At 47.6% G+C, this 27,725-nt stretch overlaps 1 long non-coding RNA gene across 49 annotated transcripts in view; it reads right to left on the bottom strand.

The window, feature by feature from the left end:
* Positions 1-12,006: 12,006 nt before the first annotated feature.
* The window catches only part of LOC118154474 (uncharacterized), a 158,799-nt gene continuing 143,080 nt past the window's right edge, over positions 12,007-27,725 (bottom strand). For 42 of the 49 annotated variants that reach the window (XR_013518681.1, XR_013518655.1, XR_013518664.1 and 39 more), the window contains 2 exons: positions 27,349-27,496; positions 12,711-13,537 (listed from right to left, as the gene is read on the bottom strand). This is a non-coding gene — a long non-coding RNA (uncharacterized LOC118154474). Of the gene's footprint in view, positions 13,538-23,683; positions 23,757-24,228; positions 24,353-27,348; positions 27,628-27,725 lie in introns of all 49 variants that reach the window. The other 7 variants (XR_013518637.1, XR_013518640.1, XR_013518638.1 and 4 more) reach the window with 7 other exon arrangements.

The following is a 27,725-nucleotide window of genomic DNA, read 5'->3' as shown; positions in this document are numbered from 1 at the left end:
AGCCAGTTCACCTCCTGGTGAGCACTGTCTCCCTGGCTTACAGATGGCTGCCCTCTCTCTGTGTCCTCACACGACAGACAGCGAGTGAGCAAGCTCTCTGGTGCCTCTTCTCCTAAGGGCACTAATCCTATAGGATCAGGGCTTCACCATTATGGCCTCATGCAAACTTAATTACTTCCTCACTCCAAATACAGCCACATGGGGGCGGTTAGGGCTTCAACATACGAATTTGGAGGGGACACACTTCAGTCTATAGCAGGCCCTCTGAAGAAGAGGCCCAGTATAAGTTCTAGAGTCAGACAGACCCAAGTTCAAAGCCCAGCTCTGCCATTCATAAAATATCTTTCTGACCCCCAGTTTCCTATTCTGAAAAGTAAAAACAATAAGTTCCATTTCAGAGGGCAATTGTAATGATTAGATTAGAAAATGTATAAAAAGTAGCCAGTAGAATACCGGGTACACCACAGGGGCTCCATGAATAGTTGTCTAGATGATACTACTCAAAGTGTGGTCTGTGGACCAGCAACAGCAGCACATGTGAAGTCCTGATAAAAATATAGAATGTCAGGCCCCATTCTGGACCTGCCAGATCTAAACCCCATCCCCGGTGATCTGGATGCACGTTGAGGTTTGAAAAGCACTAAAGTAAATGCTATGAATTGGCCCAGTTTGGCAATAAGGCATATTGGGGATGCTGTGACATAAATCAGGGGATCATCAGGAGGAGCTGGAGCCAGCCAGCATTGTGATTTCATTTGGCCCAGCCCAGGACTGAGCAATGCTTGAATGGAGGAAGAGAAGGGAGCCAGAGCCTGAAGACCGAGACCACTGAATGCTGACCGCAGGCAAAGCTCCCTGATCACCCAGCTGCATCCTCTCTAAGGGCAAAGCTGGGTGGAGCTGCTGCTATCTAAGGGCTCTGGCTGGTGGGTTGGGTCAGTGGTCAGCAGTGGATACAGAAGACTCTTCCTCAGTCAGTTTCTTTCCTGCCTTGTCTGAGCTACTGGTTGTTGAGGGAACCTGCTGCTTCTTCTCAACTCTGGGACTTTGCTCCTGATCCTTCTTCCCTGTCTTTTTCTCCTGACTTTCCTACTCATCTTTGAACACCTAGCTTAAGGCCACTTCCTTTTTTTTGTTGAGACGGAATTTCACTCTTATCCCCCAGGCTGGAGTGCAATGGTGAAATCTTGGCTCGCTGCAACCTCCGCCTCCTGGGTTCAAGCGATTCTCCCACCTCAGCCTCCCACCTCAGTCCCAGCTTGTAGCTGGGACTATAAGCACGAACCACCACACCTGGCTCAGTTTTTCTATTTTGGTAGAGATGGGGTTTCAGCATGTTGGCCAGAATGGTCTTGATCTACTGACCTTGTGATCCACCAACCTCGGCCTTCCAAAGTGCTGGGATTACAGGTGTGAGCCACCGCACCTGGCCTATTATTATGTATAACGGGAGTCCCTGTAAATTAAAACCATTGTTTATTATTGATTGCATAGTCAGTCATCTTGCTAAATTCTTTTATTTCTAATAATTTATTGATTCTTTTGGTTTCGACCTAATCTCATAATCTGCCCCTATAGTTGTGCTTCCTCCTGTCTGAAACTTACTCCTTCAATTTCACTCTCTTTTCTTATGATCTGACTTTGACCCTGCAGCAATGCTAAGTAGAAGGGTGAGAGCGGTCATTGTCCTCATCTGGATTTTAAAGGAGATGCTTCCTACATTCCCCACAAAGAATGATGTGCTCCCGCAGCATAGTTCCCCAACCTTTTGGGCGCCAGGGACCTGTTTTGTGGAAGATGATTTTTCTGTGGAGGGGGCGAGGGTGGCAGGTATGGTTTCTCATAGGGAGCACACAGCCTAGATCCCTCACATGCTCAGTTCACACCAGGGTTCGAGCTCCTGCGAGAACCTCCTCCCGCAGCTCATCTGACAGGAGGTGAAGCTCAGGTGGTCATACCTGCTTACCTGCCACTCCCCGCCAGCTGTGCAGCCTGGTTCCCAGCAGGCCACGGACCAGTACGTGACGGTGATGGGGGACCCCTGCCATAGCCTTTCAGGAAATGAAGGTCATCAGTGGGTTTACCTTCTTTCAGGCCTATTTATTGATTTCTCTCCACTAATCTTTAGACCTTTGACTATAGACACTGCATTTGCCATGAACTGGACTCACTCCCCCAGGGTTGAACTTGGCAGAGACGGGCATAGCCAAGGCTCCAGGCTGTCTGCTCTACCCTGAGGCTGCCCCTGAGTCCGGCCCTCTGCCCCATCTCCCAGTTCTCACTCCTACCACTAGGCCTCTTGCCCACGTCTGGTTGATTATGAGAGGTGCGTGGGAAAACTTCACCTTTCTGTTCGCACCCAGGAGCGGATGAACAGACCCAGGGATTAGGTGTTTGTCAGGGTCTGTCTTCAATCCTGGCTCCTAACCTCAAGCCAAACAAGGCCGCAAACCAAATCCAGCCCAGAGCATTGGCCCAGCCATCTGTCCCTTGCCACAGGCTACATCTTCGCTAGTGGTGGGAAGTTCTTTGCCAGATTCTTGCTTGATATTCTTCAGGGAGACCCAAAAAGCTGGGTGGGATGCAGTGACACTCTGGGGAGTATGGCTCCCACACAAGGCAGATAAATAGACCTCCCTCTCTCTCCTTCACCTTGGAGACCCTGTGCCTCAACAAACTGTGCCCCCTCTTCCTCCTTGTCCATCAAGCCCAGGCCTTGAAGCCTCCCAGCTCTCTCTCCCTTTATACTACACGCCTTATTAATATCACTTTATCATTGACAGGTGTGAGGCAGATGCTTCCTCTCCTAAGGGGTGGTGGAGGGAGACAGCCCTCTTTGGACAATAGCCAGCATCTGGCCACACACAGATGGCCCCCCTTGGACCCAGCTGTGGGAGTGACCCCAGGTCTTCTCAGAACCTCTGGTTTTATGCATGATTTCTGTTTTCTGGAACTGTCTGGCTTTCTCACAACTCCATGTATCTATCCATCTCTAGTTAGCACACAGGGAGAAATATAAATATTTGTATTTTGTAGACAGACGTTATGTTTAATAAAGAAGCCGAACTCCCACGAGGGTCTGCGGGGTTGCAGTGGCCACCTGATTGTTCATTTTGTACCAGGCTCCTTCGGTAGAACAGCAGCCAGGTACTATGCTCTGAGTCTTTGTGCCCCTTCGAAATTTGTGATGAAACCCTCACCGTCAGTGTGACAGTATTTGGAGGCAGAGCCTTTGGGAGGTAATGAGGTCATGAGGGCAGCGCCACTGTGAATGGAATTGGTGCCCTTATGAAGGAGACCTGAGAGAGCTCTGTCATCCCTTCCTTCTGCGAGGACACAGCAAGAAGGGGCCATTTATGAGAAGACGGGTTTTTGCCAGATACGGACTCCGCCAGTGTTTTGATCTTGGACTTCCCCACCTCCAGAATCGTGAGAAACGAATTTCTGTGAAGCCACCTATTTTCGTTACGGCAGCTCCAGCAAACTGCTAAGACACCAGGTGAGGGGTCTGGGCCCTGGAGGGCCATTGGTACAGTTGGGCCTTGGGGACATGCTTTTGGAAGCCCTGCCTGACATTCTATAGAACATATTAAAAGATCCCTGACATTTCACATTAAATAAAAATTTGACATAAAATAATTAGAAATTATCTGGGGACATTTCTTTCTCTTCTTTTTGTTACAAAAGCATACTTTTAAATTTTGTTATCTTTTTGATACGTACAAAAAGGAAACAAAGAATAATACAATACAAATCTGTGGGATTCACCACCTAGCTTAAGAATAAAATGTTACCCAGAGGATTGAAGCATCCTGTGTGCCCTCTCTGACCCACTCTCCTCACAGCAGAGGTAACTACCACCCTAAGTTTGGAGGATATTATTCCCACTCATTTCCTTAAACTTTACATATATGCCTGATGGAGATCTAAAGTGTTTGCCTTTTTGTCAATTCTATTACAATGATCTATTAAAATAATTTTTGTAATTTTGCGTGTGAAGTTATTTGGTTACATAAGTTAGGATTGTTCTCGTTTTTTAGTCATCATCACTCACTTAAATTCTTGAAGAAGGAGAAAAATCTAGCCAATAAATTCAAGTGTTACGTTTCTGATATAGTTAATAAAGTTGAAATTATAGTGTTTTGTGGACATTTAAAAAATGGGTCACTCATTTTGACTTTGCAAGTTTCCTTTCATATTTAGAGGCTGGTAATTTTTTCCCCCAAGTCTTGTAAATGTTTATGTGGGTCTGAAAACCTCCAGGACTCAGCACTTTAAGGACGTCACACTGCTGCCTCTCCAGGCTCACCGAGGGAGCCCTCCACGGGCGCACAGCAGCAGTGTGCCAGGAGCCACACTAAAGGTGGTAGTTTGGAGCATCCAGACAGAGCCAGGCCCCTGTCCTGCGCATTTCATATCTGCTAATTCACTTCCTCCTGTAAGGTAGGTGCTACTGACAGCCCATTTTCCAGAAGAAGAAATAGGCACCCCATGGTCACGGTCAGGTAGGAAGGGGCGGGGCTGGGATGTGAACCCAGGTAGTTTGCACACTTTGCGATGCTGCCTCCCATTTTCTGAGCCCTACATGTACATACACGTATGTGTATTTTCTCAGACTCCTCATGAAAACCAGGAAGTATCTCCATTTTACAGGAGGGGAAACTGGCCCAGAGAGGCTCAAGGACTTGCTCCAGGTCACACAGCTGAAAGGGACAGATTCTGTGATTCCAAACACTGCCTGTGCCTTTAAGGACTCCACACAACTGCCTCTCTCAAACTTGGCACAAGGCAGCCAGGCTGAGCTCCCCACCCCAACTCACCACCTCCATCTCACCCCTCTTTCTGCTGCACAGCCTTGCCAGTGGGGTTGAGGTAGGGTGGGGGGAGGTCCTATAGGTGTGAGGAGAGGGTGTAGATAGGCACCAGGGGCCAGAGAACCTGACCTCAGGTGCTCTGCCTCTGTTAGCTCAGGGCCCTTGGGGTTGGTCAGAAGGGGGCTATTTGCAGGTCCTTGGCCCAGGCCTGGCCTCTTTCCACCCCTCCCCACCATCCTTCTCTCTCCCTGGGCTGTTCTCTTGCCCAGGGCAGGTGGGAACCTGGCTGGTTGCTTCCCAGGTGCGATAGTCTCAGCTGGCTGCCTCTCCTCCCCCAGGATTGAGGCTTATCAGTCATCAGAATTATTCCTGCCATGCGGACCCAGCTCAAGGTCATCCCCAGAAGGTCCCAGCACCTGCTTACTGCACAGAACCTGTCTGCCTTGCCTAGAAATGTGGAGAGAGGGGGTGGCTGGTTTTTTTTTTTAGGAGCCAGATCCTTGCCTGGAGTCCTCTATATTCCAGCACAGGGAACGAAGCCAGAGTCAAGTTAGAAGATAAAAGGACAGCAGGCTTTAGACCAGATGACCAAGGTTTGGTCCCAGGCTCTGTGCCTCCCTCCTATAACCTTAGACTGGCCACTTCCTCTTTCTGGGCCTCAGTTTCCCCAACTGGAAAGGGTGTTGTGGGAGCAGACACTCTCCAAGATCCTTCTCTTCTAGGAGCGTATGACTTAATCTGTCCCCTGCACCAGAATCTTGAGTTTGTGACAGTATTGAGTTTATTATATTTATGATACGATTATATCTCATATTATAAATTCATTTTTCTGCACAGAACCTGTAGGTAGAAATACTGGCAAACTCATCACCTGCCCTCTCGGGAAGAAGCCTCACTGACTGCTCAGCCAAGAAGGAAGGAGGAGACTAAGATGGATCTCACATCTAGGGGAGAGAAGGAGGAAGCAGAGGCGGAAGTGGGAAGTGGGAGGGAAGCACGGCTTTCCAGCCTGGCAGTGCAGCACTAGAGCAGTAGATGGAGCTTCTGAGAATGGGATGCCTGAACCTTACTGCAGCCAATCAAAGCAGAATTTCTGGGAGTAGAGCTGGGTATGGGTGGTTTTTGGAAACACCCCAGATGAGTGTGATGTGCCATGAAGGTCAATAACCACCATTTAGGAGCAGTGGTTCTCAAACTTTGGCGTGCCTCTGAACCCCCTGAAGGTCTTGGTAAATACAGGATGCTGGGTCTCACCTACAGAGTTTCCCACCCAGCAGGTCTGAATGGGGTCTGTATTCATTTCCTGTGGCTGCCGTACAAATCACCACAAACTCTGTGACTTAACCAACAACACAAATCTATTCTCTTACAGTTCTGGAGGTGTGAAATTAAAAATGAGTCTCGCTGGCTACCATCAAGGTGTTGGCTGTGCTCCCTCTAGAGGCTCAGGGAGAATCTGTTTCCTAGCTTACCACCTCTTTTAGAGGCACCTGCACTCCTTGGCTTGTGGCCTCTTCCTCCATCTTCACAGCCAACAATTGCATCATTCCAACTTCTGCTTCCATCATCCTATCTGCTCTGTCTCTGGCTCTCTTGCCTTTCTCTTTCACTTGTAAGGACCCTTGCGATTACACCAGACCCGCTCAGATCATCCAGGATGACCTCTCCCTGTCAAGATCCTTAACCTAAGCACATACAAAAAGTCCTTTTTGCCATGTAAAGTAACAGGTTCCAGGGACTAGGATGTGGACATCTTTGGTGGGGGTAGGGGGTGGGGGCATCATTCTGCCTCCCACAGGGCCTAAGAATTTATATTCCAAACAAGCTTATAGGTGATGCTGATGTTGCTTGTCTGGAGACCATGCTTTGAGAACCCTACTTTAGAGTCTCTGGAAGATGAGATCTAACTGAGCTGCAGCTGCTCTGGAAAGTCAGTCTCTAGGAGTAGAAATGGGGAAGGAGGATTTTAGCTAATGTTAGCTGATCTGATCTCTCCTTGTCCAGAAAATGTAGAAACAAGAGAAACAAAACCTTCAGGGTAAGAGCAGTGTTTCCTTTGGATGCCACATGTTGGGACATTCCCTTAAAGTGGGAGCACACAGGCTCAGCCGATTTGATTTACAGGCAGGATGGAGTAGCATAACATCTTTTTCTTCAAAAGCATGGGATGCTACAAGTGGGACCCGCACAAAGACAGAGTCCATGGCTGGATGGTGTTTTGAAGACATCTCTCTGTACATGAAAGTGCTCCAAAGGCTCATCTCCCTGCAGACTTTGACCTGTTGGTACCTGCCACCTGGAGTGTTCTCCTTCCATCTCTCTTTTCTATAACATTTGTTTTTTTTTTGAGACCAAGTCTCACTGTGTCACACAGGTTGGAGTGCAGTGGCACAATTTCGGCTCACTGAAACCTCTGTCTCCTGGGTTCAAGCAATTCTCTCGCCTCAGCCTCCTGAGTAGCTGGGATTACAGGTGCCTGCCACCGCACCCAGTTCATTTTTGTATTTTTTTTTTTTTAGTAGAGACGGGGTGTCACCATCTTGGCCAGGCTGGTCTCAAACTCCTCACCTCATGATCTGCCTGCCTTGGCCTCCCAAAGTGCTGGGATTACAGGCGTGAGCCACTGCGCCTGGCCTTTTCTATTACATTCTAACCTCTTCTTCCCTAACTTCCTTTTCCCTTCCCTTTTCTTCTCTTCCTATCGGGCCATGTTCAACCCCCACTAGAAACACTCTCTTCTGGAGCACTGCGTCCATCTCCTTCCAGGTTTCACTGGCTGTTTCTCTCCATTTCTCAACACTTTCTATGCCAGCTGAGAATGATGCTCATTTAATCATTGTTTGTGTATTGTTCACTTATTTGCATTATGTCTGGCTTCAGAAAGGACTTAAGTGGGTCTAAGATGATGGAAGAACCCAAGCTCTATGTCGTGTTTGAGTTTGAATCTGCTGGAATTACTTTTACTTTCTTTTTATTTAACTTGCACAGCCAGTAAAGAGAAAAACTCCACCAAGGAGTCAGATTTTTCTAACAGAAGAACCTATGGTTCATTTGTAACCTAAGTGAGCAAGCTTTAGTTCCTTCCACAGACATTTTCTATATTAAATGAATAATATACTTTGTTTGCGGGGCTTCCCAGGTTGGAGGACCCTGTACTTAACACTCGATAGCCACCCCTGGAAAAACTCGGGATTCATTTGCTCAGGAGACTTTTTGCTTCTTTTTGGAAGAACCCAAAAGAGACAGAGGCTTGCAATTTAAATAAAAGCCTTTTCCCCCCAGTTTGTCTGGTGTCCTGATTCTGGTTTTTGTTTTTTTTTTGAGACACATTCTCACTCTGTCACCCAGGCTGGAGTGCAGTGGTGCAATCTCAGCTCACTGTAACCTCCGCCTCTGGGTTCAAGTGATTCTCCTGCCTCAGCCTCCCAAGTAGCTAGGACTACAGCTGTATGCCACCACACCCAGCTAATTTTTGTATTTTTAGTAGAGATAGGGTTTTACCATGTTGGCCAGGGTGGTCTCCGTCTCTTGACCTTGTGATCTGCCCGCCTTGGCCTCCCAAAGTGCTGGGATTACAGGCATTAGCTACTGCACCTGGTCTAATTTTTGTATTTTTAGTAGAGATGGGGTTTCACCATGTTGGCCAAGCTGGTCTCGAACTCCTGATCTCAAGTGATCTTCCCACCTCTGCCTCCCAAAATGCTACGGCCTGAGCCATCACGCCTGGCCTTGGTGTCTTGATTCTTTATGCTCTTGAGATCCTTGGAATATATATGTTCTTCCATACCTCCCTTCCATTTCCTTCACTGAAATTTAAAGTGACATAACAGTACCCTGTAGTTTTTTTTCATTTTAACCAAGCCTAAATCAAAGTGATGTTTTTAGATTATAACTCCTATTTTCTTTTAGGAATTCATAAAATGAAGCAGGATTATTTAAGTCAAAGTAAATAAGAATAAATAGGGTAAAACAAGGCTAAGGACATAAAATTGAACCAGTAATGAAGCTACTGTAAAAAGACCTGTCATGGAATTGTGCATTTTTGCTGCAAGTGGGAACATATTTGGTGTGAGGTTTCCTGGCAGCCAAGACTAAAAGGGAAAACTAGTTAGTTACACAGTTCATAACCGTCCGTGTGGTAGGAAATTAAACTACTGCTTAGGAATCTACAGCTGAAAGACTAGAAAGACCCTGTGGAAAGCGGGAAGTCACACCCTCAAGAACATCTTTCCAATAGGTTCAAAGACGAGTTTTATGAAACATTTCTTTTGGCAGAGCACAGGAGAGTGAAACTGATTCATAGGGAATGTTGTGAGTCGGCTCGGGGATTCATTTCTCTCTTGTTCTGGCTTAAACCTGGGTTAATTTTAGAGTATCCGAATCATCTGGTTGAGCTTAAAGGCGCATTAGATTCCCAGAACAAAGGTCAGCCGATTAGGAAGCATCCTGATAAGTGCAGGCACCCTAAAGTCCAGCCCTATTGGCCGAACCAAATATATTTCTGGGCTCATGTGATTTAGAAGCTCAGTGGTAGTTTTAGCATCAGACAAGACTTTACCCAGAGCCTAAATGCTCTCACCAGGGCCTGGTTTCTTTCTCTGCATTTCCCAAGACTATTTTCATGGTGTTGGCTTCACGTTCAGACAGGCTTGTGAGCTCTCAGGACAGCTCACAGGGCTGTTGGCCCTTCACAATGTTACGTCGATACCAATGGTTAAAATGGACACCCTGCACTCACTGGTAAATAGCCACTGTCCCGAGCCCTCCAAGTCCGGGAATACCCTGGACCTCCCCAAAATGCAACTCAAGAGTTAAAGCTCAGCATAGCCACGGGCCTAAGTCCTTCCTTCCTATGCTGACTTGTCAGATTAGTGGTAAGTCAGATTTTGAAAATCATTCCTCTATTTCCTCTTTATATTGTTGGGGGAAGAGAAGGTGTTTTTCCCACCATTCTCAGTGGAGTCCTGAGTTTCAATCTGATTGGGTTACATTAGGTCACACACTCATCCCTTAACCGATCACCCTAGACTGGTAAGCACTAGTTAACCTAGGCTAGGTTACATATCCGACCCTTGACCTCACTAGACCCAGGATAAGCAGCTTGTCTGGGAACAGGGAGCAGAAACAGTGGAGCAGAAACTCTTGGGTTTTAGAATCAGACAGATCCAGGTTAGTTCATTTACTCATGAATTCAAAACACTGCATGTAATGCACCAAATAAAATAGACCTAGTTCCAGCCCCAACAGAAACCTTAAACCAGTATATCGGTTGTCTATTGCCAGGTAGCACACCACTCCAAAACCTAGTGACCTAAACAATGACAATTTTATGTGCTCACCATTGTATGGGTCCCCAGTTTGGGCTGGACTCAGCTGGGCGATTCTTCTGGACTAATTTGTGTGGCTGCAACTGGAGCTGGATAATCTAAATGGTCTCACTCTTGGGTCTGGCCGTCAATGTTGGCTGTTGGCTGAGCCAGGGGATTCCAGCAGGCCAGCGTGGGCTCTTCCCTCAGCAGCAGGGTTCCAAGAGGACAAGCCCAACGCACATGTGCGTTTCAAGCCTGTGATTATGAGGGCTGTACTACAACAATCTGCCGCAATTAGTAACAACCACATAAGAAAGCAATGACAAGGTATGATTACCCCTGTGAGAGAGGGTTACTATTCCAAGTGGCACCTGAGCCAGCAGCATTGGCTTCACCTGGGGCTTGTTAGAAATGCAGCATCTCAGGCTCCACTGCAGGTCTGTGAAGTCAGAATCTGCAGTTTAACAAGGTCCCCAGGAGATGTGTGTGTATGGTTAAGTTTCAGAAGCTGGTGACTACTGGGGGGGGACCAAGGAGTGAAGGAGGGGAAAGAAACAGCACAGCTAATTTATACCACTGGGTGTGCTTCCCACATCCTCCCAGTTTCTGCTGTGACCTGGCTACCAGGCCAGCAGGGACCTTCTCCCACTGTCCTGGGGCCCTACAGGAGGGCCCCACATTCACAGTCTCACAGTGAGGACAGCTTTGGTTCAGTGGGTATCACCCAGAGGCAAGCACCTAAAACTGGACTTCCACTGGGCTTGGCAGGGAGCTTGCCCCTGAAAGGTGGGGACAAATGGGGCCCCTGTTTATGTATACACAGTTCCAGGCAGCAACAGAGGCCAATGTTGGAGCAGCCAGTTCTGGGATCCCTAAAGACCCCTAGGAAAGCCAGACCCTCAGGGCTGTTTGGTCCTTCAGCCCCTCACCTGGCATGGAGGGTGATGGTGAGTTGTCAGGTTCATAGTCAAAGGCTGTGAAGAGGCTTTCCTGGTGGGCAGGTGGGTGGCATTCGAGAATGCTCTGCTAGAATGACTGTATGTCCCATTTGCACAGGGCAGTCCTGTGGACACCTGCCATCCTGTTTTTGTAATGATTAATAAGGCCCCTTCTCATTCTGCTTTGGATAAGAAATTAAAAGGGTCACTAGTTAAAGGGTGAGTTTAATCTCAGAATGCAGGAAGGTGCCTCTGAAAGAGCGCTGGACCCTGAATCAGGAATAGGAACTCTTGTCTTGCCCTGCTGCTGACAAGGTGGGGGACCTCAGGCATATTTGTTTGTCCCTCTGGCTTCAGTTGCCATATGTCTGAATTGAGGGGTTGGATCAGACAATCCCTGCTGGGGAGTAAATGAATGTGTTGTCCTTGGGGTTCTGCTCCATCAGCTCCATGTTGATGAGGACCTTGTTCTCTCTCTAGCATCTTTGGTTCTGTGTCCTCTGGGGACCTCACATTCTGCTAGTTCCTCCCCCAGTCCGCAGCTTGCAGGAGCCCTGGACTAGTGTCTCTGAGGCTCTGCCTCGGGGCTCTGTGCAAGTGGGGCCGCACTGCCTGTCCGCCTGCCTACTCCCCCATACTCTGCTCCACTGGTATCCTTCTTTGGCTTGAACTTCCCAGCTGTGTGACATTTGGGACAAATAATCACCTGTGACTGTTTCTCCATCTGCCTTGGGAGATAGTGATGTCATTCTTGCAGGATCATGGATAATGCACATAAGGTGTCTGGCCCATCATAGGAACCCACCAAGGCATTTCTGTGCCTCATGTCTTAAAGTTGACCACCTGGAGGGCTCAGCTCAAGTCTTCAATGAGTTGAGAATTAAAGGAAGTGATTTGCAAGTGTGAAGGCTCTAGAAGTTGTAATACTCTGCAACACTCTGAATGTTTTTTTTTGAAAAATTATTTGTTTATTTATTTAGAGACAGGCTTTTGCTCTGTCACCCAGGCTGGAGTGCAGTGGTGTGATCACAGCTTACCGCAGCCTCCAACTCCTGGGCTCAAGCTGTCCTCACACCTCAGCTTCTCAAGTAGCTGGGACTACAAGCATGTGCCACCGTGCTCAGCCAATTAAAAAAAAATATTTTGTAGAGACAGACTCTCACTACATTGCCCAGGCTGACCTGGCTTCAAGTGATCTTCCTGCTTTGGCTTCCCAAAGTGCTGGGATTACAGGCATAAGTCATGAAATTAGTATACATTCTCTAACTTTTTTGTTCTTGATTGAAATTGTTCTGACTATTCTAGTTCCATTGCCTCTTTTTTTTTTTATTTGAGGTGGAGTTTCACTCTTGTCCGGGCTGGAGTGCAGTAGCGCAATCTTGGCTCACTGCAGCCTACACCTCCCAGGTTCAAGCAATTCTCCTGTCTCAGCCTCCCAAGTAGCCGAGATTACAGGCACCTGCCACCATGCCCGACTAATTTTTTGTATTTTTAGTAGAGACAGCGTTTTGCCATGTTGGCCAGGCTGGTCTTGAACTCCTGGCTTCAGGTGACCCACCCACCTAGGCCTCCCAAAGTGTTGGAATTACAGACGTGAGCCACTGTGCCCAGCCCCATTGCGTTTTCATACAACCTTTAAAATCACCTTGTCCACTTTAAAAAAAATCTGCTGGAATTTTTATTAGAATTGCACTGAATCTAAATCAGTGTGGGAATAATTTATATCTTGTATTTTTAGTAGAGATGGAGTTTCACCATATTGGCCAGGCTGGTCTTGAACTCCTGACCTCAGGTGTTCCACCTGCCTTGGCCTCCCAAAGTGCTGGAATTACAAGTGTGAGCCACTGTGCCTGGCCTCTTTGACTTTTTTTTTAAATTAGTGTTTTAAAGTTTTCAGCAGACAGACCTTGCACATATTTTGCTAGATTTATACCTAAGTATTTCATGTTTTCTGGTACTACTGTAAATCGTTCTTCAAAATTTTTTTCAAATTCCAATTGTTTGTTGCTAACATATAGAAATATATATATTTTTATGTTGACCCTTCCCTTTTATTGTTAATCTTCATTATGGATTAACTTTCCTCTTACCTTTCTCACACAAAGACTTTATGGCTATCACAATGTCCTAAGATGGAATGGTAAATACACTCTTTTTGTCTTTTTCTCCCGAGACCAAGTCTCGCTCTGTTGCCCAGGCTGGAGTCCAATGGTGCAATCTCAGTTCACTGCAGCCTCTGTCTCCCCAGGTTCAAGCAATTCTTTGCCTCAGCCTCCTGAGTAGCTGGGATTACAGATGCCAGCTAATTTTTGTATTTTTAGTAGAGATGGGGTTTCACCATCTTGGCCAGGCTGGTCTTGAACTCCTGACCTCGTGATCCACCTGCCTTGGCCTCTCAAAGTGCTGGGATTACAGACATGAGCCACTGCGCCCGGCCAATACACTCCTTTAAATCGAGTGAAGAAATGAAAAGCAGCTGTAAAGAAAGAAAAACAAACTGTAGAGAGAAGAAAACAGACTACAGCTAACTGATTAATATGTTGTAACTCTTAAATCACTCTTGTATAGAAATGCTGTAATCCCATTACATTTCTGTGTTTTCTACGTGTACAAGCAAAAGCTTAACTCTTAACTTTGGAGCACTGATCCCATTTCTCTGGAGTCTTTGTCTCCTAGATGACCATTTTCACCTTCTCACTTGAATCAACTTTAAACTGGATTCTGATCCTTTTCATTCTTTCAGGTTTACAGAAAGAAGATTCGAGCTTCAGCAGGCCAGGTCAGTTGGACAAGGTGACTTTTAAGCCCGCTTCTAGCTTCATGAAAACAAATCTGAAACTTGCCCGATCTCAGGAATGGTGGTGAAAACACCGTGTACCCGAATGGTCTGGTGACAGGTGTGTCCTGTGCACTCAGTGTTCTCTAGGTCCTGGGAGGAGCAGGTTGTCTAAAAGGAGATGCCAGCATCCTGATGTGCTCAGCAGTGTCATCTCATTCACCAGATAGGCAGCCCTTGTACCCCTCCACTAAGGCTAACTGCCAGAAGGGTGAGGTGCGGGTGGGTTTTATTCACTGCTCCATCTCAGAGGCCAGCAAAGTGCATGGAGGAGGAAGAAATCTCTAGTGTTTATAGATAGAGCAACACTCCCACCCTGAAAGGACACAGTACGACAGGTGATTGGGGGAGGTAATTACAGGCAACAGATTGTTCAAAACAACTACATTTGGACGAGTCTATTTTCGCAAAAAAATGAAAACTCAGTGTTCCTTTCAAAATGAAAACTTTCTTTTTCCACTATCAATTATTTCAGTCTCAGATATGCCCTGTTCTGTTTCTCCCACAATATATGACTTAATAAACAATACAGTCGAATATTTATAAGGAAGTTATTTTAAAACTGTGGTTCAAAATCGCATCTGATTTTTTCACTTGACTTTTGTAGTATAGTTAGTTATTTTTGTTTGTTGTTGCTTTTTGAGAGGGTCTTGCTCTGTCGCCCAGGCTGGAGTGCAATGGTGCTATTTCAGCTCACTGAAACCTCCCCCTCCTGGGTTCAAGTGATTCTCCTGCTCCAGCCTCCCAAATAGCTGGGACTCCAGGAAGGTGCCACCATACCCGGCTAATTTTTTGTATTTTTAGTAGACACAGGTTTTCACCATGTTGGCCAGGATGGTCTCGATCTCTTGACCTTGTGATCTGCCGCCTCAGCCTTCCAAACTGCTGGGATTAGAGGTGTGAGCCACTGCACCCAGCCATTTTTGTTTTTAATGACATTGCCAGGGTTAACTTTTTCCAAGAGTAGTTTTTAACAGTAAAAAATGGGGGGGGGGGAATATAATAAATGGCCAAAGAGGTTAAATAAATTATGTTACCTTCATTAAGTAAAATATTTATAGCCACTATAATAATGTGGAATTTTATTTACTGGTAAGAAAAAGTTCATAAGGCATTACTGAGGAAAAAATCAGTTTATAATACACTATGTATAATGTGTTTCCACTTTTTCTTTTAAAACATCTTTTATATATTTAAATATATTAATATGCAAATATATAAATACACAAAATATGTTTATAAACATTCTAGAACAATATGGAACAAAATGTTGACACTGGTTATCTCTAGGATTTTAAGTCATTTTTATATTCTTTGTATTTGTATAACAGGGTTTGTTTCTTTATTTTATTTTTATTTTTTTGACATGGAGTCTCTCTCTGTTGCCCAGGCTGGAATGTGGTGGTGTGATCTCAGCTCACTGCAACCTCCACCTACCGGGTTCAAGTGATTCTCCTGCCTCAGCCTCCTGAGTAGCTGAGATTACAAGTGCCTCCCACCACACCCAGCTAATTTTTGTATTTTTAGTAGAGATGAGGGTCTCACCATGTTGACCAGGTTGGTCTTGAACTCCTGACCTGAGGTGATCTGCCTGCCTTGGCCTCCCAAAGTGCTGGGATTATAGGTGTGAGCCACCATCCCCAGCCAACAGGGTTTCTTTGTCATCAGAAAAGGCAATAATGCTATCGTCATCTTATGAAAAACATTAGATTAAATAAAAGCACATTTCTCTCTAAGAACACAGATCTGGGATTATAACATGAGTCAAGTGGGAATGAAAAGAATTAGACAGGTTACACAGAGTCTTCTATTGCCCAGCTCTCTTGTGGCCCTCAGAGCTGTCTTCGCTTGCCAGCCCGTGCCCACCACAAGCCCCCTAACCTCAAGCCCTGGTACTCAGCACCACCAGCCTGGGCTGAACGCTCTCCTGGAGCTGGACCTACATGGAGAAAAAAATGTGTAAGCAGTGAGTCCCAGCTGCTGGGGAGGCTGAGGTAGTGTTTCTGTCCCTCCAGCAGGAAGCCACTGTCCCTCCAGCAGGAAGGAGACTTACACATGTGTACAGTCTCTGGGCACAAGAGTTTTCCTTTCTCTTTCTTCCCTCTCTTCCTCCTCCCTTTCTCTTTCCTTCCCTCACTTCCACTTCCCTTCCCTCATTTTCTCCACATCTCCCAAGCACCTGGATGTCATGAGGGACATAGTGATGAATCACCCCAGGCCCTCTCAAGGGACCTGCAACTACAGAGAGAAGCAGGTGAGTCCTAGAGTTCACCTCTGTGTACTCCGTACCCCGAGGGAGGGCCTCCTGGAGGAAGTGACCTCGGCACTCCGTCCTGAAGGAAGAGAAGGAGTTGGTCAGGAAAGAATGGACAAGAGCTCAATCCTGATGGGCAAGTTGGTTGGTGCTATGGGTTCCTGACTGGCCCTTCTGTTACACAGAACCAAGCCTGCCCAGAAAATGGCTTGACGCCCTTCCTTGGCTGGGGTGAGCTCCCCGGCAGCCCAGCCTACCCGGCCCTACGACGGCAGCAGGCCTTGGCTGATGCTCACCCCATAAACACAGCTGAGTCAGGGTCTGTTTTGGTGCTTGGGACTTCCTGGAGGGCCTTGCACAACTGCCCCTGCCAGGTCATGCCCAGGTTTTATCGTTCTCACCGTCGGCTTGGCAGTTCTTCCTTATTTTGAATCCAGATCCTTCCTGCTGCAGTCAATCCAGGGTCTTTTGCTTTATCTCCAAGGTTTTCAAAAATGAAGAAAAACTCGTCTCCTTGTTCTATAGGAGATCCACTGTTCAGCTAGAAAGCTGTGATTAGGTCTGTCCCTCCTTTATCGTTAAGCCTTTGGGCTTTAAGCAAAGATGTGAGGTCTGCTTTAAGCAGGAATGGACTTTGGGATCTTTATCATCACTCTCGTCTCAACCATGGACTTCCCTGGGCACCCAGATCGATTTGCCATGTGGGGGCCATAAGGGAATTGAAGACCAATCCAGAGGTGATTAGCTCATATAGAACATTGATTGTCTCTGTGGATAAATCCACTACCCTCTCCAATTTTCTCCTGGTGACAGTTTTAAAAGGTATCCCATAAGAAGATAGATCTTGGAGAGGTCAGTTTCAGGATGAGCCAACCTTGAAGTTATGCATGGGAGGTGGAGAACAGGATGAGAAGACTGGAGCAAAGGTGACGAGGCTCATTAAGATCACTCAAAGAAAGGAGAACAGATAAACATCCAGGGTTGTGTAATTTAAAAATGTTTTAATACATTCTTTGCCGGGCATGGTGGCTCACACCTGTAATCCCAGTACTTTGGGAGGGTGAGGTGGGCAGATCACTTGAGGCCAGGAGTTCGAGACCAGCCTGGCCAACATGGCAAAAACCCATCTCTACTAAAAATACAAAAATTAGTCAGGTGTGGTGGTGCATGCCTGTAATCCCAGCTACTCATGAGGCTGAGGCAGGAGAATTGCTTGAACCTGGGAGGCTGAGGTTGCAGTGAGCAGAGATTGTGCCATTGCACTCCAGTCTGGGCGATAGAGAAAGACTCCATCTAAAAAAAAAAATACATTAAATTCAACAAAGGACAGAGAAAGATGGATTGGAGGGAAGTGCTGGACACAATCAGAAGGGAGCATCCATTGGGGAAGTTGGGTTGGAAGAGTTGCTATAATGTTGGAGGTGGGAGTCTTGCAGGATGATCAGAATCCAGAACTGTTGCCTGGGCAGCTCCCAACAGAGCCAGTGGGGACAGAGGGGCCCTGAGGTTGGGGACGCAAAGGACTTTGGGGTCAGTGTTCCTACACAGGCCTTTATCTCCTTCCTGTAGTCTGTCATCGTGGATGGGAGCCTTCAGTGGAGGGCCCACATGTCAAGCACTGTCCTCCTACTCCACTGTTCACTCATCTGTCGAAGCCCTTTGATGGCATTCTGAGTGTTCTCTAGCTCCAATGCGCTGCCCACCTTAAGTTCCTGTAGGGAGCTGGAGGAATAGTTGGGACATTCGCCCCATGTAACTTCTGCCCTCTCCCTGCGCTTTTAACTTCTGATTCATCCCGTCATGCAGCTTCACCTGTGGGTGCCCAGGGCATGTTCTGGTATCTTCCCTCATGCCAAAATCAATTCAGCCCAGAGAGGAGGTAGCTTTCACTGGCTGCTGGGTCCAGAGACAGGACAATCAGAGACCCCTCTCAGGGCCTTTGCTTTGTTTTTTTTTTTTTCAGCTGGAGTCTTGCTGGGGCAGTTTTCTCTCCTGGGAGACATTTGGCAAGATCCGAAGACCTTCTTAGTTGTCACAGTGGGGTGGGCATGCTCCTGACCACTCACATCCAGTGGGGAGAGGCCTCAGCTTCTTTCCTCCATACCTTCCCTCAAGCTGTTCCTGGCACGCCTTTCTCCACCATGCCAACCTGTTAATCCTCCTCTCAGCTGAAATCATGCCACTTTCTTCTTCAGATCTGCCACTCTCTAGCGGGGTGACTTTTAGGCAAGTGATTTGACCTCTCTGAGCCTGAGTTTCTACCTTGTTACAAAACAAATCCTTCCTTTGTGGTCAGCTGTTTTCATGAAGAGGACACACGGTGATGGGCAGACAAGGAAGGACCGGGCTTAGCTTCGTGCTTGGCTCCTGGGAACACCCGGTTCATGGAGACTGCTGCTGTGACTCATCTCTGCTTCCATCTTCCCCTGAGAATCCTGGGGTTTGTTGGTGAGTCTTTGGACTGCCGTATAGACAGCCTACTCTGCAGTAGCAGGAAGAAGTGAGTGAAGATGCTGCCTTGAACCGTGCGCACTGTAAGAGCAGAGGTCACATATTGATGTCTTGGTGCTCATACGGTGCCAGGGATGGGGTAGGTGCTGAGCGTATGTGCTCACCCTGTGCTGTACAAAACACAGAAAGCCCCACAGCGTTGGAACTGTAATTAGGCAGAGGGTGTGTGGGACTCCCCTTGGGCCTCTGACTTTGGCCTCTGCTCCACGCCTTGGGTGGACAGATGTTTTCTAGTAGATATCAGAGACTCCAGCTGACATCCTTCCAGGGGCTATTCTCCCAACTTTTTTTTGTTTTACAAATTTTCTTTTCTTTTTTTTTTTTGCAACAGAGTCTTGCTCTGTCACCAGGCACCAAGCTGTAGTGCAGTGGCACAGTCTCGGCTCACTGCAACCTCTACCTCCTGGGTTCAAACAATTCTCCTGCCTCAGCCTCCCAAGTAGCTGGGACTACAGGCGCCCGCCACCATGACCAGCTAATTTTTGTATTTTTAGTAGAGATGGGGTTTCACCATGTTGGCCAGGATGGTCTTGATCTCTTGACCTCATGATCCGCCTGCCTGGGCCTCCCAAAGTGCTGGGATTACAGGCGTGAGCCACCGCACCCGGCCTGTTTCACAGATTTTCAAGCCAGCAGAAAAGTTGCAAAAACGTACAATGAAGTTGCATAAGCCCTTCCCCTGGATTCACCACTTTTGTTTTGTTTCTCTCAGGATATATGTTTCTGTGTTTTGGGGACATATGACATTTTACCTCTAAAGCAGGCATCTCCCAGGAACAAAAACAGACTCCCACATAACTACAGCACCACGATGGCCCTCAAAACACTTTGCATTAATAAGTCCCATCAGTTAACACACCACTCTTACTTCATTTTCCTCAGTTGTACCACTAGTGTTTTTTTTTAAGGTTTTTGTTTTGATCCGGGAGCCAATTAAGCATCAATCAAAGCATTTCATGGATTTGTCATGTCTCTTTCACCTACAAGCGTTGCCCTCCTCGTTTTTTATCTTTATTTTCTTTTGACATTCATGACACCTCCCTTTCTTTTTAAGACTCCAGACCAGTTGTGTTGCAGAATACCCTTCAGTTTGGGTTTGTCTGCTGCTTCTGCATGAGTAAATTCCGGGTACGCATCTTCGGTAGGAACAGCACGATTGGGATTGTGTCCTTCTTGGAGCAGCTCATCAAGGAGCAGCACGTGATGTCCGGCTGCCCACTGTTGCGGTTCTTACTTTCAATCCCTTAAATTGTCAAGGAAGAAAGTTTTGCAGAGAGACATACACCCCTTCCCCTCACTCCACAAGCCACCTACACTGAAGATCTCCCCATGAGTATGGGGAGACAGCACAGTCTGTGGCTTTGAGGGACTGAAGGTGATGGGAGACACGTCAAGAGCTCCTTCCCAGGGCCCTTAACCCCTTCCCTCAGCCCTAATCCCACTCCCAACTCTGGGGAGGGTGTAGGACTCCCTCTCCTGGGCCCTGCCCTTGCAGATTTTTCAGAGAGCACCAGAGGGGAACGCCATTACCCACCATCATAGAAGCAGCACCAATTATATTTGTGACATTTTTCAATTTACAGAAGATTTTCTCATTGATTTCTTTTCTCTCTCTTTCTCTTTTCTTCCCTCCCTCCCTCCCTCCCTCCTTCCTTCCTCGCTTTCTTTTTCTTTCTTTTCCTTCTTTCTCTCTTTATTTTTTTCAAGATGGGGTTTCACCATGTTGCCTAGGTTGGTCTTGAACTCCTGGGGTCAAGCAATCCCTTGTGTCAGCCTCTGAAAGTGCTGGGATTACAGGCCTGAGCCACTGTGCTTGGCCCCCATTCATTTTTAGTGGCAAATAACAAGATCTGCCATCAAGTACATCCTACCAGGCTTGGGGTTAAAAGTATCGTTATGTATTAGAGTCATCCCAGGAACTCCTGTCTCCCTTGTATAGGTGGGGAAACCAAGTCCCAGAGGAGTTAAACAGCTGGCCCAGGGTCACCTGGCTAGGAAGTGGCAGGGCTGGGACTGGAGCTCTGGCCTCTTAGAGCCTCTGGGTCATTGTGCTGATCACCAAGCTGCATGGTCTCCTTCAAACATCACAGCAAAGTGAAAGCTGAGCAGTGCAGACACGGAGGTACTCATTTGCAGATCAGGCCCAGAGAGGGGGTGCGTACTGACAAAATCTGTGAAACTGGGACCAGCCCCAAGAACTTCTGCGACCTGGGCCAGTGTCTTGCCACAGCCTCGGGCTGCTTGTGGGACCAAGGCCGAAGCTGTCAAGGAAGCCAATAGTCATCCATCAAGAGGGATGAGTAGAGAGAAAGGTGACAGCAGTGTCAGTCTCAGCAGCATGCCTCCAACACGGCCACACCAGTGCAGGGGAGACTCCACCTCGCCTGGAAGACAGTCTGAATCACCTATGCCTCAAAATCCACCTCCCTGCCTGCCAACGTGGCTGCCGCACCCTGCCTCTCCCCTGCTGGGGAGAGAACCATCCTGTCCCAGCCGCCAGTCATCCCTGCTTGTCAAGGCACAGACATTTTAGGAGGAAGAGGCTGGTTCCTTATGAAAACCCCTGCCTAGCCTGATAGACATGAGCAGCAGGTTTCTTAAACTCTGGTCTCAGAAAACAAGCCAAGAATTCCACCTCTGGGTTGTCCACTAAAGTACCAAGCTGGGGTGGGTAGAGGGAGGTAACCTGGAATCATGTGTCCGGGAGTACATGAGACAAGAAAAGCTAAAGAGCAGAGGGTGAAGGTTTACCTGTCACCTGCCCTGCAAATCCTAGATCAAAGTTCACCTCTTCCATGAAGTCCATCCTGATTATGCCTGGACCCATCAAGCTCTCCTTAGCTACACAGGAAAGTGCTCATTCTGCCTTAACCAGTGGGGAAAACTTGTACCTCCTCTTCAATAGTGCAAATCTTGCGGGGTGGGGGAGCTTGCACGCTACTTGGCCTGATACGGAGCTGTGTGCAGTGGTTGCTCTATACATGTTTTAAACAGCTGAATGAACTGAAAGAATCCACTCATCCATTCATTCACTTGGAAAAACAGTGGCCAACAACTGCAAGATAGGGTCTCTTCTAGGTGTCCTTGCCCTGGAGTGCTGACGTTTTCTAATGTAGGAAGACACCACAGACAGATATGAGAAGGGCTGAAGGGCGAGGAAGAAACAATGGCATGATGTGGAGGCTGGGAAAGGGCGAGTGGGAGAGAGACCTCCACCCTCCTGCCAGCTCATCAAGCCCCTCCAGCCCCAGCCCCCCTTACCCACAAGGACAGGCATTCCACAGCGCACCTGGGCGTGGCCTGAGGTCGGCGGGCGGGCTGCTGGCCATGCCTTATGTGAACTGGAGACAAAATGTTCTGGAAGGAGACATTTTTCCTAGGCTTCTGTAAGAGCGGCCATTTTTCCTCCTAGGAGCACCAGAAATAAAATGGCTGGCCACCTAGGGGAGAAACTGAGAACTTGGCCCACACCAAGATCAAGGGCAGTCGAGGAAGCGGACAGCTGCCTGGGGTGTTCAGAAAAGGACAGTCACAGCTGGGCGTGGTGGCTCATGCCTGTAATCCCATCACTTTGGGAGGCTGAGGCATGTGGATCACCTGAGGTCAGGAGTTCAAGACCAGCCTGGCCAACATGGGGAAACCTTATCTCTACAAAAATACAAAAATTAGCCAGGCATGATGATGGATGCCTGTAGTCCCAGCTACTCAGGAGGCTGAGGCAGGAGAATCGCTTGAACCAGGGAGGTGGAGGTTGCAGTGAGCTGAGATCATGCCAATACAGTCCAGCCTGGTGACAGAGTGAGTCTCAAAAAAAGAAAAGAAGAGTCAGTCTCAAAAAAAGAGGAGAAAAGAAAAAAGAAAAGGGCAGTCACATTAAAATGCTGTGGGGTGGGACTGGGGCATGTGCAGAAGGACCAATTTCCCTGCCTCCCTCAGTGGGGCCTTCCTTGGCCCCTCAGTGTACATTGTACTCCTGGCCCCCTCTCTCCCACTTTCCTCCCCTCTGCCCTGAACATAGCACCTTCCCACACGCTGTCTGCTTTGCCTGTCTATTGTGAAACACAGTAGATAAGTAAAGTACATACTACCAGGTTGTTCACCAACCTTCCCCACCCTTCTAGAATGCTAGCTCCATCAGGACCGGGATTGTGGCTTCATTTGTTCACTGCCATGTCTCAGCACCCAGAACAGTGGCCGGCACACACTAGGTGCTCAAAGAATATTACTCATTCCATCCTCCATCCTTCCAGAACACTCCCCAAGTGCCTCTTCTGTGCCGCACACAGACATCAATCAGATGTTACCCCTGTCTTAACAGAGTTCATGGCCTCCCTCAGGAATGAATGACTTCAGAGGGTGGTGTGCTCCCCGTCCATCTCATCCCAAAAGCTCCTGTCCTAGCCCACCTTTCAACTTGGACCTCCGGTAACTGGGCCTGCAGAGCCTGCAGAGCTGTGTTAGCAGTTGCTGCTGTGGTCTCACCTCCTTCTTAAATATTATGCAGGGGCACTAGGATGGCAGGAACTCACAGGGTCAGGTGCCATGATTGAGGTGGCTGGGAGGATGCTGGTTGTGGGAAAGAGAGGAGGATGTGGAAAGAGGAAGAGGGCATGCTGGGAGGAGAGGCTAAGGAAGCAGCAGAGGGCAGCCGGCAAACCCCACACAGGATGAGACATGGGATGTGGTTGAGGTCACTCCAGGATCAAGGGTGAGGCCTTTCCTGGGTGACTTGGGTCCTGGAAGGGCTGCAAGAGACTGTGAAACAATGCCCTCAGCTTGTCCAACCAGAGAGGAGGCTGCAAGTGCGTAAGGAAAAGCAACAGAGGGGATAGCTCCTTTCCACAGGGATGCACTTTGCAGCTAGAAGAGGCTTTGGAAATGACCCATCCACAGCCTTCATCTTACAGGTGAGGACGCAAGCCCAGAGAGGCTAAGAATTTACGTGAGATCACCAGCAGAGGGAGACAAAAACTGGACCCAGACCAGGCCAGGAACCCTTCCACCACCCCACACTTGCCTACCTCAATTGCTCAAGCTTGATTATCTTTCTCTGGAGAATCTCAAGCGGCACATACTTTTTAATTGTTCCAGGCACTAGGAAAAAAATGAACAGGTACTGAGGGAATGCCACACACCAGGCACTGTGCTGGGCTCCTCACTGTGCTGTATCTCAGAGTAAGTCTCACCAGCAGGTGAAGTGGCTCACATCTATAATCCCAGCACTTTGGGAGGCCGAGGTGGAAGGATCACTTGAGCCCAGAAGTTTGAGACCAGCCTGGGCAATACAGTAAAACCCCACCTCTATGAAAAATACAAAACACATTAGGTGGGCGTGGTGGCACAGACCTGTAGTCCCAATACGCAGAATAAGTCTCACTGAGAGCCCGGGGGACATAACTGTCTCGACATTACAGATGACAGAGTGGAGGCTCAGAGAGGTTAACATTTGCCCGGAGTCACACAACTACTTAAGAAGCAAAAGTGAAACCAGGAACTTCAGTGCCTCTGCCCCACTACTCTGCAGGAGTCACACCCCCCCAGGCCCCCAGGCTGTGGAGGCTCTCACAGTTGCTCCTGCCACAGAAATGGGGATAAAGAGAAGACTTCTGGACTGGGAGACGCTCCTCAGGCCCATTCCTTGGTTGGTGGTTGCTGGGGTTCACTGGGGTCAAGAGAGGCCTAGCAGCTTCCTGGAATAAACCGGAAGGAGAAATACCATAACAGGTTAAATGCTATGGTATGCTGATATACTATAAATAAATAATACTTTTAATACTAAAAAAAAGAAATGCAGTGTAACTGTAAACTATACTTGCCATTATAAGACAATGACAGGATTTGTTTCTTTTCTGTCGCCCAGGCTGGAGTGCAGTGGCGCAATCTCGGTTCACTGCAACCTCCACCTCCTGGGTTCAAGCGAGTCTCCTGCCTCAGCCTCCCGAGTAGCTGGGATTACAGGTGCCTGCCACTACACCCGGCTAATTTTTGTATTTTCAGTAGAGACAGGGTTTCACCATGTTGGCCAGGTTGGTCTCAAACTCCTGACCTCAAGTGATCTGTCTGCCTCGGCCTCCCAAAGTGCTGGGATTACAGGCGTGAGCCACTGCGCCCGCCGGGATTTGTTTTTGAATGTTAATTCATGATGACCTATATGGGTTTAAATGTAACCCGAGAAAAAAGCCATGTGATAACAGTGTCTCCCTTCAACCTTGTATCCTCTTGGTAGTCTGAAGCCCCTCATTTGTACATTTAGTCTACTAAATTGGAAGGTCAAGGGCAAACGGCCTTCTCGTGCTGGCTGTAGGGGGTGGGGAGGGTGACTGTGATTGGCTGTGGCTCCAGGTCTGTCCCACTGAAGCCTCTTCAGGGGTCCCAGTCAGCATCTCCCTCCTGGACCCTGTGCCCTGCCCCAGGAAGGAATCCCCCAAAGAGGGCCCCCTGGGTTCCAGCACCACAGGTGTGCTAATGGACTCTGGAGGAGGTCTGGGTTAGACTGGATGGGCGCAGTTCTTACAATGAGCATGACTCCCCAGCTCCCCTATCCTTAAAGCAAGCCTTCCACCTGCCTCCTCCCAGGCTGGGCTTCAGGAACCACGCCACTCACTGCCCTCTATCCCACAAATGCACCACTCCTGTAGATGCCTGTGAATCTTGCAGCAGCTCCCCTCATCCCAGCCCTTGTCTCCCTCCCTGCACTTATCCCCATTGCCCTGTACGTAGATGGTTTTCTCCCCAGCAGTGAATACGCACGGCTGAAGTCAAACCCTCCTTCTAGCTCCTTCCAGAGGGGATGGGCAGAATGGCACAGTGGAAAGACTATAGCCTTTGAAATTGGACAGTCTAGGGTTTGAATCTCCAGCGAGTTCTTTAGCCAATCTTTTACTCATGCTTTTCAACTGTAAGATACACCTAGGATATCAGCAACAGGGACCATGTATTAAGTTTCTGCAGATGCCCAACACTTCGCAAGTGGTTAGTTGAGAATTAACAAATATTGCTAAAGAATCTGGCAACTGCAGAAACTTAATACATGGTCCCTATTGCTGATATTGCTTATGCAGCGTCTGACTGTTTCTTTGCCAAGGGAGTGGAAATATCTTGGTACCCCACACTGGCACGGTGTGGCCATACTCAACTTCCAAGCACCCCGATAAGCCTCAGGTGTTATACATGGCTTAGTGGCTTTTACAAATCTGGGATTTCAACTGGCAAAGTATTTTTAAAGCCAGCATTGGCAAGAGTGCATGGGAAAAGTCACTGACACTTGACTCATAGGGTGCATGCTTTGTTTGGTAAAATCTTTCCGGGAGAAAATCTAGAGGTACGTATCAAAACAACTCTGCCTCTAGGAATTCACAGAAAGTTGTGCAAAGACTTACATACCTGGATGTTCATGACAGCATTCTTTGTAACACTAAACAAATAAAAATGACCTCATCGCTCATCACCTAACACTAGGGGATTGTCTAGAAAAAACACAGTATATCCTGCTATTAAAAGTGATGCTGCATCGGGCTGGGTGTGGTAGCTCACACCTGTAATCCCAGCACTTTGAGAGGCTGAGATGGAAGGGTCACGAGCCCAGAAGCTTAAGACCACCCTGGGCAACATAGGGAGACCCCACCTCTACAAAAAAAACTAATAAAAAATTAGCTGGGCGTGGTGGTACATGGCTGTGGTTTCAGTTACTTGGGAGGCTGAGGTGGGAGAACTGCTTGAGCCCAGGAGATCAAGAATGTAGTGAGCCATGATCAAGCCACTGCACTCCAGCCTGGGCATCAGAGCAAGACCCTGTCTCAAAAAAAAAAAAAAAAAAAAAAAAAAAAAAGTTACAGAAGAATAATATGGGAAGATATTTACAAAATATCTTTTTTTTTTTTTTTTGAGACAGTTTTGCTCGTTACCCAGGCTGGAGTGCAATGGTGTGATCTTGGCTCACTACAACCTCTGCCTCCTGGGTTCAAGCAATTCTCCTGCCTCAGCCTCCCAAGTAGCTGGGACTACAGGCGCGTGCCACCATGCCCAACTAATTTTTGTATTTTTAGTAGAGACGGGGTTTCACCTTGTAGACCAGGATGGTCTCGATCTCTTGACCTCGTGATCCACCTGCCTCGGCCTCCCAAAGTGCTGGGATTATAGGTGTGAGCCACCGTGCCCAGCCACTACAAAATATTAAAGGAGTAAAAAAGGCTATAAATGAAACACTCCCCCCCGCCCAGCCCGTCTTCAATGAGCTAAAAAAAACACTAGCCTACATTCACCAAAATACAGTATTGCCTCTAGGGGGTGGAATTACAGATGGTGTTCACTTTCTTTTGTGTTTTTCTGTATTTTCCAAAAATCTCTATAATATCTCTGTATTTTTAACGAAAAATTAGAAAATCAAATTTATTTTGACAATATACAGACTAAGCATAGATTTTACCTAAATATTATGGTTAACTCATGTCAAGATCACAGATTTTAACCAAAAGACAGTTCCTGATCATAGACTAATGAACTTGTGAAAAACTCTTAAACTTTTTACAATAGTTTATACATTTTTTCCCATAATACCCTTGTATTTTTTAATAATTTTAGATTTACAGAAAAGTGGCAGACAGCTCCCACATAGCCCTTACCCAGTTTTCCATACGGTTAACATTTTACATAACCATGGCACATTTGTCCCAACTAAGAAACCAACCTGGGAATTTTCAGGCTCTCTTTGGATTTTACCAGTTTTCCCATTCACATCGTCTTTCTGTTCCAGGGTCAAGCCTGGTAGCACATCGCAGAGAGCTGCCTGTCTCCCAGGGTGCTCCGTCCCAGATATTACTTGTTTTCCACATGCACTGTGTGAATTTCATAATCAGAAAAAGAAAGGACAGATGTTGATGCAGATGATGATGATGGTGATGATGATGCTTAGGTCTGGGAATTCCTTCATTCTGATCTCCCTGGGAGGCCAATGATCCCCTTTTCTCTGTTCAGCAGTACGAAAGGAGAAAGGCCCCAGGGTGAACGGCCACACAGAAGTTGGGGCTCCCGGATTCCCCCTGCCCGCTGCCTTATCGGACCCCG

This window comes from Callithrix jacchus, chromosome 6, assembly GCF_049354715.1.
Source record: "Callithrix jacchus isolate 240 chromosome 6, calJac240_pri, whole genome shotgun sequence".
NCBI lineage: Eukaryota > Metazoa > Chordata > Mammalia > Primates > Cebidae > Callithrix > Callithrix jacchus.
The sequence above is the reverse complement of the archived record's forward strand: the minus strand, read 5'-3'. Positions and strand labels throughout refer to the sequence as shown.